Raw genomic sequence first — 13,332 nt, forward strand, 5'->3', positions numbered from 1 at the left:
ATCTAATCGTCAGKTTCTGAAAGCGCCATCRAAGTGAAAAATAAACACTTATGCYCCACAGAGTATGTAATATCTGCATAATTACAATGTACACAGGATTTAGCTAGTTAAAATAAACTGTATCTTGAGGAGTACTTGTAATTATAGTGTACCTACAAAGTATGTTACCCATCCTGACAATCTAATCATCAGTTTCTGAATGTGCCATCCAAGTGAGAAATACACACTCTAGTAGAATGGAAATCAACAACTCTGTTTCTGTCTTCATATGTTTCTTGTAAGCATTTTCCATCCTGGAGTCTGAGACCTTGTGGAAATCTGTGGTATAGAAGAAGAATGTATGACAATTTAGCATTAGACACTACATTACTCTATACTAGTTATCATCATCATGCTTTCTATAGGCTCTTTGAAGTCCCTTCTCTCACCTCCAGAGGAAATCAGAAGAAATCCTTAATACAGAGAGGTCTGTTGCTTAAAGTCTGAGAGAGAATAAGGATGTGATGTTCTTGTAAGGACCGACGCTGGAGTAGAGGAGCAGGTACGAGGAGTCAAACATTTAATTGGAACAGACATGGAACAAGACAGGAACAGCGTCAGCACACGGGTATACAAGGACATATGACAATCAATGCTGAAGTAGGGAACACAGCGGTGGAACAGACAGATATAGGGGAGGTAATGACAGAGGTGATTGAGTCCAGGTGAGTCCAATAATCACTGATGCGCGTGACGGGGAAGGCAGGTGTGCGTACTGATGGTGGCAGGAGTGCGTAATGCTGGGGAACCTGGCATCCTCGAGCGCCAGGGGGGAAGAGCGGGAGCAGGCGTGACAGTTCTAGCTTCTTTACCTGTATAAGAGTTGATAATCTKAATGAACGAAGAGCTCAGTCTAGACACTACTCAGAAATTACAGTAAATGTCCTAGTTTTAAAACCTTTATAGTCTGTTAGTCTGCTCTGGAGCACCAGACATTGTCTCAGCCCCTTTACCTCTCAGAGAGATCTGTTGTGACCAAAATGGCATCCTATTCCCTATTTAGGGCACTACTTTTGACCAAGGCCAATAGTACACTACATAAGGAATATAGGTTGCCATTTCAGACGCAGACATCTCAATGAGTGATGATCAGTCTTGCCACTTCTATGAATGTTTTCATTTTACCTTTACTTAACTAGGCAAGTCAGTTAAGAACAAATTCATATTTTCAATGATGGTCTAGAAACAGTGGGTTAACTGCCTTGTTCAGGGGCAGAATGGCAGATTTTTACCTTGTCAGCTCTGGGATTTGATCTTGCAACCTTTTGGTTACTAGTCCAATGCTCTAAACACTAGGCTACCTGCCGCCCCAACAATAGTTGTTGCTATATATATGGAGTTTGAATTGACAAGATCTTTTGTGTGCTTTCAATGTGCAAATACACAACTTTATATCAGCCACATTAATTTAATGAAAATTGAATTGCTCAGTTTCAGTCCAACAAGTTTTTGCACATTTCTCAAAACGTCAAATTTCGAAGTCGCTCCAAATGTCAAATTTTGAAGTGTTTTTGACACCCTGGGATGAATCCTCCTGCTCAGCATCTTTCCATTTCTCCAAACGTCAAATTTAGAAGTTAAGGGTTAAGGTTTTAGATAGGGTTAAAACATTAAGTTTAAGCATTCATTCGGAATGGTTAAGTTAAGGTATAAGGTTTGGTATAGATTAAAAAATTAAAGTGAGTGTCCACAACTGGGATTGAACATGTGAATTTCTGATCTGGAGTCATGAGATTATGGAATCATGGGATTACACCCATCCACTATCCCCGTCCACAACGTCCTAGCAAAACCCAAGCCTACTTGATGTTAACAGCGCTCACTGTTACCCCTAGTGGGTGATTTTGAAGGTATTTCCCAACATTCTCAGGACATGGACAGATGCCCAATTTCGAAGTCAATCTTGAGTGATCTGCCTGTTTGTCCAGCCTTCTTACTTTATTCCGATAAAATTCATCCCTTTTTCTCTGTCATGTAGCTTTTAAATTTCCTTTTCTGTTAAAAAGGGTGAAATATTGATACTTGCAGCATGTTTCTCATCATTTGCTGATGGGTTATTTTAACATAAGCGATATTTGGTTGGAGGGCCTCCCCACCAAGCGGGCATATTTTTTTTGCGGCCCCCATCTTGAAATCGGAGAGAAAAATGTACAAGTTAATTTCCTGCAATTCTACACATTTTGCCATTGGGTGGAGAGACTTTTGCAGTTTTAAAGCTAATTTCCTGCAATTCTAAAGACTTTGCCATGACTACTGGCATATTAATGATTTCTGAGTGAGAGTGACAAACAAAATCAATGGAGGCCCCCTGGAGGTCAGGGCCCCTGGGCACATGCCCTGCGTGCCCAGTTGGTATTTGGCTATGATTACTACAAGTTTACATAACTCGCTAGACTAACTTGCCAATCAAAAAATTGTTAGCCTACATTGCTATTTGAGTGATTATCAGTGACTGACAAAACAAGAGAAAAACTGCTGATGCACAACCACATTTCGAACTTACACCTTGTGTATTCTACTATTCTGTAAGTCGAGACCCGACTGAGTTCCTAAAAAACTTGGGGGGCCCACTAGTGGCCGGGGGCTCTAAGCGTCCGCTTATGTCGCTTATGCCTGGAGCCGGCCCTGTTGGTGGAGAAAATGTTTTATGCGTCTCTCATTTTCTTTGCTAGCAGCAGGGTGTAATTTGTGTCAATCATCCCCTCTCTGTTAATAATAATAAATACTCTGGAGTTGGTTGGAGGACAGCTGCTGCTCTGTGCTCTTTGAAACATTAATATCTGCTTTCTCCTGACACACACTATGTCTCCGTCTCCACCTTTGTTTCCCAAATGGCACCCTATTCCCTATGTAGTGGACTACATAGGCAGTAGGGTGCTATTTGGTACACATCCCATAGTGTGGTTTGCTTTCCAGTGGTGCCTGGTGGGGAGCTTTTCCAATGCTCTTTGATTACATGGGTGTACAACCTGGCTTCTCACCTCAATCACACTCAGAGTCAGACCAGAGGAGTCGTCTAGGATGTGAGTGAGGCGAGTGGCAGAGCAGATGTTAGGTAGAGACAGTCATGCACGCACCCTTCAAACTCTCCCTGCTGCTGCACTGACCAATCGATTAGACTTTTGTATGCAATTCTTGAACCTTGGCGTGGAGGGATCACATATAGAAAACAAGTAAAGGAACATAGACGTCCTGCATCAAAGCTGCATGAGAGGCTACTCTTAGCTACTCAGTGGAGGGCAATGAACTCCAGAGAACAGGAGTCATGAGAGATGTGGTTATAGAGAGTGGGGGCTTGTACGAGTAATGAGAGATGTGGTTATAGAGAGTGGGGGCTTGTAHGAGTAATGAGAGATGTGGTTATAGAGAGTGGGGGCTTGTACGTGTGATGAGAGATGTGGTTATAGAGAGTGGGGGCTTGTACGAGTGATGAGAGATGTGGTTATAGAGAGTGGGGGTTGTACGTGTGATTTGAGAGATGTGGTTATAGAGAGTGGGGGCTTGTACGAATGATGAGAGATGTGGTTATAGAGAGTGGGGGCTTGTACGAGTGATGAGAGATGTGGTTATAGAGAGTGGGGGCTTGTACGAGTGATGAGAGATGTGGTTATAGAGAGTTGGGGCTTGTACGAGTGATGAGAGATGTGGTTATAGAGAGTGGGGGCTTGTACGAGTGATGAGAGAGAGATGTGATTAAAAAGAGTGGAGGCTTATACAGGTGCTTGGCCTATCGCTCTTCATATGATCTGCTCATAATAACACCACTGCCCCCTATTTATGGCTGCATACATCTATCCCTCACCTTTCTCTCTCTCGCCCCCCTCCCCCTCTCTCTCTCTATCTCTCTCTCTCTCTCAAACATTTTCATTTACTGTTCCATATTTTATTGAACTAATATTTGTTAGCTTATTTATGCATTAAAGTCTCGTTTCTTGTACAGGATACTATCCCAGTAGCAGTTAGATATTTACAATGTGCCATGAATACTATGCTAGTTTTTTGCAAAGAAGCTAGCTACCTAGATGATGTAAGCAACATACCCTTATTATACCGGATCTTCTTCTCCTTCAGCTGGCGGAGGTTTTTATTTAATCCCTTGTCATTTCTGCCAACTATATGAACGAGGTGAAATCTATTGAAATTCATGGTGTCAGAATGCATTTCTGTATTAAAGCAATTCATAACTAACTTGTTGACATATTCTGTTGCCGAGTCAAAGCCAGATCTCTCTCTCACCTTCTTTCCTCTCTCTCACCAACCTTTCTCTCTCTCACCTACCTCTCCCTCTCTCTCTCTCTTTCTCTCGCGCTCTCTCACGCTCTCTCTCTCTCTCTCGCTACCTACTTATCAGGTCTTAGATTCCTAATGCGGTCTGCTTATTAATGTGAGAATATTGCGGCCCATCCTCTCAACATTTGAGCCGGCTGCTTGTGAATGCAATCGCTCAATCACCCATCATCCTCTCTTTTATTCCCCGGCCTGCGTCTCTGGCTCTGTGGCTGGTTTGTCTCGGCTGAGGCATTTATTTCCTTTGGCTGTCAGCGGCCCTTCATTTAATTTGTGAAAGCTGCTCTGTCAGACTAGGAATGGCAGGACAAAGACACCTAACCCTGCTATACACTCAGATTTGAGGTCCTTAGCAGCTGTCAACTTGATCACACAGAAGAAAGCTCCCTCTGTCATAAGGGAAGAAGAAGAGGAGCTTCAAGTTCCTTAGTGTCCACATCACCAACAAACTATCATGGGCCAAACACACCAAGACAGTCGTGAAGAGGGCARGACAAAGCCTATTGCCCCTCWGGAGACTGAAAAGATTTGGCATGGGTCCTCGGATCCTCAAAAAGTTCTACAGCTGCATCATCGAGAGCATCCTGACTGGTTGCATCACTGCCTGGTATGGCAACTGCTCGGCCTCCGACCGCAAGGCGTTACAGAGGGTAGTGTGTACGGCCCAGTACATCACTGGGGCCAAGCTTCTTGACATCCAGGACCTCTATACCAGGCGGTGTCAGAGGAAGGTCCTAAAAATTCCAGCCACCCTAGTCATAGACTGTTCTCTCTGCTACCACACGGCAAGCGGTACCGGAGCGCCAAGTCTAGGTCCAAAAGGCTTCTTAACAGCTTCTACCCCCAAGCCATAAGACTCCTGAACAGCTAATCAAATGGCTATCCAGACTATTTGCATCCCCCCCCTTTTACGCTGCTGCCACTCTCTATTATTATCTATGCATAGTCACTTTAACGCTACCTAAATGTACATATTACCTCAATTACCCCTAACCGGTGCCCCCACACATTGACTCTGTGCCGGTACACCCTGTATATGGCCTCGCTTGTTATTTTACTGCTGCTCTTTAATTATTTGTTATTTTTACTTATCTATTTTTACTTAACACAATTTCTTCTTAAAACTGCATTGTTGGTTAAGGGCTTGTAAGTAAGCATTTCACTGTCAGGTTGTATTCGGCGCATGTGACAAATACAATTTGATTAGATTTGTTTTATAACACGTTTTGCCCCTGGGTTTAGATTATTCGCTGATGTCAATTGTTATCCTGTTTGTTGCTGTGATAAAGAACAATATTGACATGGTTCCTCTAAGCTGGAGACACTCTGCATAGGCAAACTGGTGATCTCTATTCAGAAATTGGCTTGGTTCCCAATGACTAGAGCAAACAAATTCACACACTGGCACTCAAATGCTGTCATGAAATGACAACCACACATAGTCACTGTAGTAGTCTACTGAATTTTTCACATTAATTTAACTAGGTAAGTCAGTTTAAGAACAAATTCTTATTTACAATGACAGCCTACCCCAGCTGACACTGGACCAATTGTACACCACCCTATGGGATTCCAAATCACAGCTGGATGTGAACCAGTGTGGATTTGAACCAGGTACTGCACATCTTGCATTGAGATGCAGCATCTTAGACAACTGCACCACTCGGGAACCCACTTGGGAGCACTGAATCCAGTACCCCTGGATTCCTTGTTTTCCCTAGTTCAGCCTGAAGTGCGTGTTAAGCCTAATATCATCTCTGAGTTGAGGGGTGGCCAGGRGTGCGTCCCAAATGGCACCCTATTTCCTACATAGTACATTACTTTTGACCAGAGCCTTGGTCAAAAGTAATGCCCTATATAGGGAATAGTGCGCCATTTGGGACATTCACCGGAAGAGTGTATTACACAGAAAATGGGATAGGCCAGTTGAAGGCGTGAGGGTCAGCCTCAACCTCTCAGCCTCTCTCTCTCTCTTTTCTATCTCTCTCTATTTAATTTTAATTGCTTTATTGGAATAACAAAACAATGTACACTGTACTTTGGAAATGGAATGATTCCTAAACATTATTATATCACAATATCACAAACAGGGCAATCAGTAACAACATTAATGAAGGGTGGGGGGGTGGGGTTAGACATGGAAATCAGTAAGTAAATAAATAACTATGTACAAAGACACGCAGGTTGTTTGGTCTGTCAGAAACTGTCACTCAGGGTGGCAGGTAGCCTAGGGGTCAGAGCATTAGGCCAGTAACTGAAAGGTTGCTGGTTTGAATCTCTGAGCTGACAAGCCTCTGTTGCTGTGCCCTTGAGCAAGTTACTTGACCCTAATTGCTCCTGTAAGTTGCTCTGGATAATTGACTAAAATATGTAAATGTAAAAAAATATTATGGCAGGCAACAATGTAGTGTAGTCCCCCGGCAGGATGGGTAACCTATTCTCAGCCGAGAGGTCTTGGAAACCTTCAATGATGATTTCAAATTTGGGGAAATTAAACTCTCTATTTGCTTTATATTTTTAACATTTGTTCAAGAAATCACTCTCTCTCTCTCCCCCCTCTTTAATTTGCTCTCCCACCCAGTCATCTTCCACCACCCAGTCATCTTCCACCAAGATTAGTCATCTGCTACAGCACCTTGGCTGACCCAGCTCATAATAAGAGGATAGCCCGTCTTCCCAAGACAAAGCACATCCGTCTTCTCTCAGAGGGTGTTTTCAGACAATGCCTGCCGTGTCATGAAACAACCTCATCTTAGTCCAGAGCGTTGACTTAACTAAGCATTGCTCAATCACAGAACCCTTAAGCATGTGTCCACTCCCTATTGTACAGCTGGGAATGATCCCACATGCATCTCCATCTTCATTTCAAGCACCCTCCAACAGCATCCCCCAACTTGGACACACACACACACAACACAGGCAAGTCTCACTGTCATTCACCACTCCAAGTTACTTCGACTTAATCCCCTCTTCTCTCTCATTTTTTATTTCTCACTCTGTATTAAACACACACATTATTTATTTATTTCTCACTAGTCCTCTCTCTCCACACACGCACACACACGCACGCACGCACGCGCACGCACGCAGGCACGCAACGCACGCACGCACGCACGCACGCACGCAACGCACGCACGCACGCACACACGCACAGCACGCACGCACGACGCACGCACGCACCACACACCACACACACACAACACACACACCACACACACACACACACACACACACCACACACAACAAACACACACACCACACAATACAAATTATACACCATGACTGACTCTCTTGGCTCTGATTAGCAACTTTTCTTTCCCACCCAATCTCTCTATATACAATCTAAATTGAACAAGACTTCATGATGTGTGTGTGTGTTTGCCATTTGGAAGTTAGAATGAGAATGCTGTGTCCCAAGCCGTCAGCACAGCACACCCACTGTACTGCTCAGCCAGTTACACCTGCTGCATAGACCACTGAGCAGGCAAAATAACAATTTGCCACCTGTCAGTCTGAGAGCAGTACACTCTGAGTATAGGAATAATGAGGGACCAGCAGGCACCCTATTCCCTGTATAGTGCACTACTGTATATAGGGAGTAGGATGCCATTCGAAACGTAACCACTGAGTGATGGTAGGCTGTATCCTTGTGTAAATGAGCCTATGTGCTGCAGACTGCAGTAGTGTTGTGAGGTGGTGAGTGAGTGAATGCATGGCACAGGCAGATACAGTACAGTTTGGAGGGAGGGTTAGTGTGACATTTTCATCCTGCAATGAACTGAGAGACCTGCTGCTCCCTGACAGCTGCACTCTTACTCTCTCCTCAACCTCTCTCTCCCATCTCTTTCTTTCTAGCTCTCTCTCTTCCTCTCTCTGACTCGCACACACACACACACACACACACACACACACACCACACACACACACACACACACACACACACACACACACACACACACACACACACACACACACACCACACACACACACACCACACACACACACACACACACAACACACACACAACCAAAACCATTATTCTGCATGCAAACATTATCTGTCTCTTTCTTCGTCCTTGTGCTCAAACATGCCAACATCAGTCATACTGACTCAAACACAAATCCATAGCCTATGTTTGGATGCATCCACGATACAAATATGCTCAACCCCTGAAGGATGCGATCCTGTTGATCCAACCCAACCCCTCTGTCAGAGTGTAATTGGCTATGTGACTGATGTTGATGCCTTCCTCTGCCTGGTCACCTGACCCGCCCCGCTCGCCATGTGAGTCTGTTGAGCCTCTTATTATTCAGCGATTCACAGAGCCGAGGATAATTAATCTGAGGTCAGTGATGGATAATGACTGGAGCTTCCATGACATACAAAGGTCATCCTATTCCCTATATAGTGCACTACTTTTTACAGGAGCCCATGGATTCTGGTCAAAATTTGTACACTAGGTAGGGCATTATATAGGGAATAGGGTGCCATTTGGGATGTAGCCAGTCAGGGGGTCAACGTCAGACAGGACCACAGACCAGAGCCCTGCTTAATGCAATAAACACAGGCCTCTAACCGGGATAATGCCTGCTTACTGCTAGACACGACAGCAAATTAAGAGTTTCATTCCAAAACGCTATACAGTATATCTATTTTCAGAAATTTGTGTAAAATAGCTTTTATTGTTTAGAGAACTTATGAAAGAGATTGGTGTGTTTATTCTCCACTTAATCATGACTTTGGGTTGTTCAATGATAGCCATGTATTTCTTTGAAATCTACCAATTAATTTCAGAGAGACAAATACTCATATTTTGAGTAATAAGTAATAAGTAGGACTGCTAGTTTTACACAGTCAAATGTGATTTTTGTTGTTGTAAAGAACTGTACAAATTACACATTTGTGACATCTATATTTAATTAAAAATTATAATATTTAATCATTACAGTAATATGACATCTGTATATTTACATTTAACATTTTAGTAATTTATCAGATGCTCTTATCCAGAGCGACTTAGAGTTAATGCATTCATCTTTATGTCACGCCCTGACCTTAGAGATCCTTTTTATGTCTCTATTTTGGTTGGTCAGGGCGTGAGTTGGGGTGGGCATTCTATGTTTTGTTCTGTTTTCCATTTCTATGTGTTTGGCTGGGTGTGGTTCTCAATCAGAGGCAGCTGTCTATCATTGTCTCTGATTGAGAACCATACTTAGGTAGCCTTTTTCCACCTGTGTGTTGTGGGTAGTTGTTTTCTGTTTTGTGTCTGCACCAGACAGGACTGTTTCGTTTCGTTCACTCTCTTTGTTGTTTTTTGTTGTTTCAGTGTTCAGTTTATTTATTAAATTAAAATGAACACTTACCACGCTGCGTTTTGGTCACCTTCTTCCCAGGACGATCGTTACATCTTAAGATTGCCTGGTGTTAAATAAAGGTGAGACAACCACATCACAGTCAAATATACAGTATACAACATTCCATTCCAGCTAAACAATGGATAGGCTATAAAGCGTTTTGCAACAAAACCCATTTAGTACACATCTAAAATCTGTGAGTAAAAAATCTGAGAACAGTAATATTTTACACACATGGACGTATCCATAAGAAATAATTTCTGCTGAAAAAACACAAATGTGAAAAATTGGTGGATATAGCGTTTTGGAACTAAATTCTTCAAATAGTTGCACAACATAACGGTATCACTAGAAATTATGCACTGAAGAAAAATATAAATGCAACATTCAACAATTTCAATGATTTTACTGAGTTACAGTTCATATAAGGAAATCAGTCAATTGAAATAAATAAAGTCATTAGGCCCTAATATTTGGATTTCACATGACTGGAATACAGATATACATCTGTTGGTCACAGATACCTTTAGAAAAAGGTAGGGGCGTGGATCAGAAAACCAGTCAGTGTCTGGTGTGACCACCATTTGCCCCATGTCGCGTGACACATCTCTTTCACATAGAGTTGATCAGGCTATTGATTGTGGCCTGTGGAATGTTGTCCCAGTCTTCAATGACTGTGCAAAGTTACTGTATTTAGGCTGGAACTGAAACATGCTGTCGTACACGTCGATTCAGAGCATGCAGTCAGGTCAAGACCAATGTTCCCTCTAATTTCTTTCAGCACTGAGCAAATTTGAGGTCTGATAAGCGCAAAATTCTGTGCAACTTCCAGCTTGCGTTTACTGTGAACACTGAGGCTGTACCCACTTTAAGTTACAGTTTTAACTGTTGCGATGTAGGCTACTGTTGCTATTTGATCATAATGTAGGTCTACCAGAGTGCCCTACCATAAAAAAACAATGGAGAAAAAGCATCCCATAACATTTTAACATGGAACTAACTGTTCTATCATTCAGCCTACAGTAGCAGCCAATGAGTGGTGTTCAATGTAAATCTACATCCCATTGGATTATTTATTTTTTATACACAGCTTGACATTAACCTGTTTATCCACCCGTCCTTCAGACAAGGAGGTGACTGAAAATGCTGTTGTGTTGTTTGTTGGAAAAATCACTTTACAAATAAAATGCATTATTACAGAGAATCAGACAAATTATTCTACCTTCTGCCTATTGGCTAATTAGCATATTCAAGGCTGTCTCAAAATACAACACTGCCCCTTTAAGACAAAAAAAGCAATTTTTACCTAACTCGCTTTTTAAAGAGGTCTAGAAATGTACACGTTTTGTGCTCTTGTAGGAAGAAATCACTCCCCTATTGCTGACTAAAAAGTATTTATAACTGGGCTAATAACTCACTAACTAGCTAAATATATGAACAAAATGTGCACACGTGACTACATGCAGCTCTCGCTTTGATCTCAAAACAAGCGCATCTCCTCACGACTGCACATGCTGTAAACACAGTCCAGTTCAAAGTAAATGGCACAGATCCATATATGGCAATGTTCTATTTGCATATAGGCCTACTGCAGCTCTGATTGTTTATGCCACACCGATCTGTGTAGAGTACAGGCTGAGTCGTGTATGTCAATGAAATAGAATCCTACTCCGATGCGTTCTGCCTACAACAAAATCTCTTGCATAGTTCGTTTTATTTCGGTATGTTACATTGAAAGTGGCTAATATTGCGTTGATTCGACCACAGTTGCCACAGTAAAGAGAAACATTGATAGCGTTAAAAGAGAACTCTAGAACAGTGGTCACCAACCTTTTCTGAGTCAAAATCTCTTTGAGTCAAAATGCAAGTCGAGCTCCACTCATATTTTTTTTAACATGAAATGTAAGCCTTTGCAGCATTAACCAATTAAAAACAGTACTGAAGCATTGAGGTTTGTGCAGTAAGCTATAGGCCCAATACATTATCACCGCATATTGGCTTTGCTTGAATTACCCTGCCAAAGCATTGTTGTCCGGCCCATTTAAAAAAATTATATTTCAACATTTGAGCAAGGCTATATGATCACACAGGTAATAGATCCATTGTTGTATTACTTGTGAAGCACACCTGAATGAGCTTACATTTAAATAATTTGCTTTTTATTTCACTGGGCTGATGACAGAGGAAGGCCCTAAAAATTGTCAAAGACCCCAGCCACCCCAGTCATAGACTGTTCTCTCTACTACTGCATGGTACCGGCGTGCCAAGTCTAGGACGAAAAGGCTTCTTAACAGTTTTTACTCTCAAGCCATAAGACTCCTGAACAGGTAATCAAATGGCTACCCGGACTATTTGCATTGTGTMCCCCCTCCCCGAACCCCTCTTTTTACGCTGCTGCTACTCTCTGTTTATCATATATGCATAGTCTCTTTAACTATACATTCATGTACATACTACCTCAATTGTGCCGACCAACCAGTGCTCCCGCACATTGGCTAATCGGGCTATCTGCATTGTGTCCCGCCACCCACCACCCGCCAACCCCTCTTTTACGCTACTGCTACTCTCTGTTCATCATATACGCATAGCCACTTTATCTACATGTACATATCTACATGTACATACTACCTCAATCAACCTGACTAACCGGTGTCTGTATGTAGCCTCGCTACTTTTTATAGCCTGTCTTTTTACTGTTGTTTAATTTCTTTACTTACCTATTGTTCACCTAATAGCGTTTTTGCACTATTGGTTAGAGCCTGTAAGTAAGCATTTCACTGTAAGGTCTACCTGTTGTGTTCGGCGAACGTGACACATAAACTTTGATTTGATTTGATGGTGCCTGCATCTGCTGGTCAGTCTCAGCGGAGGGAGAGAGCAGCAGACTGAGTGTCCTCCTCTCAACATTCCTGCTTTCTCCCTTTACTCCACTGACACTGACCAAAAAGGGACACCCTCTTCCAGCTGATGGCGAAACTCGAGTCGCATTATTTCTGCCTCATGCACAAATTCAACAGATAAAGTGAAATATTCCTCGAAATTAAAAAAGACAAGCCGCTAATAATAACAACAACGCAAGCCTATAGATACACTTTCCTACTTATTCATTACTGCTGCAGTGCTTGTTGTAGCGCTGAGTGGAAATAGGAAGAACTAGTGTTGAATACAAAGTGTTGACAGTTCTGAGTAAGAACTTAAACATAAACTCACTCATAAAAACAGCATATTTTTGCTGTATTCGTTGACAGTTTCTCTCTAGTCATGGTTTTAAACGTTTTGAACTCTCACAGTATCAACTTTGCTGTAGCTTTTTTTTATGCCTGCTTCGTTACCGCAGACAGGGTCATCTGAGCCATTCGATTGGCAGCTGTAGGCCTATAGTGCATTCGATTTGCTCTCTGGGCCAACTGGGAAGGCAGAGTTTGTACCTTCAGACACATGAAATGGTTAAATATTGCAGCAGTTTGCCTACCGGGCACGCAGAGTAGCTGAATCGGGTGCACCTTCCGCAAACAGCCTGAGACTAATAAAAAAGATAGGAACACAAGGCTTTATCGTTGAGTTTTTTTACAGAAATGTTTGGCGATCAACTAGGAATGCCTTGGAGATGCGAGCAGTGGTTAAGCAGTGGTTGGTGACCACTGCTCTAGAA

The sequence above is a fragment of the Salvelinus sp. IW2-2015 genome, linkage group LG33 (assembly GCF_002910315.2).
Source record: "Salvelinus sp. IW2-2015 linkage group LG33, ASM291031v2, whole genome shotgun sequence".
Taxonomy (NCBI): domain Eukaryota; kingdom Metazoa; phylum Chordata; class Actinopteri; order Salmoniformes; family Salmonidae; genus Salvelinus; species Salvelinus sp. IW2-2015.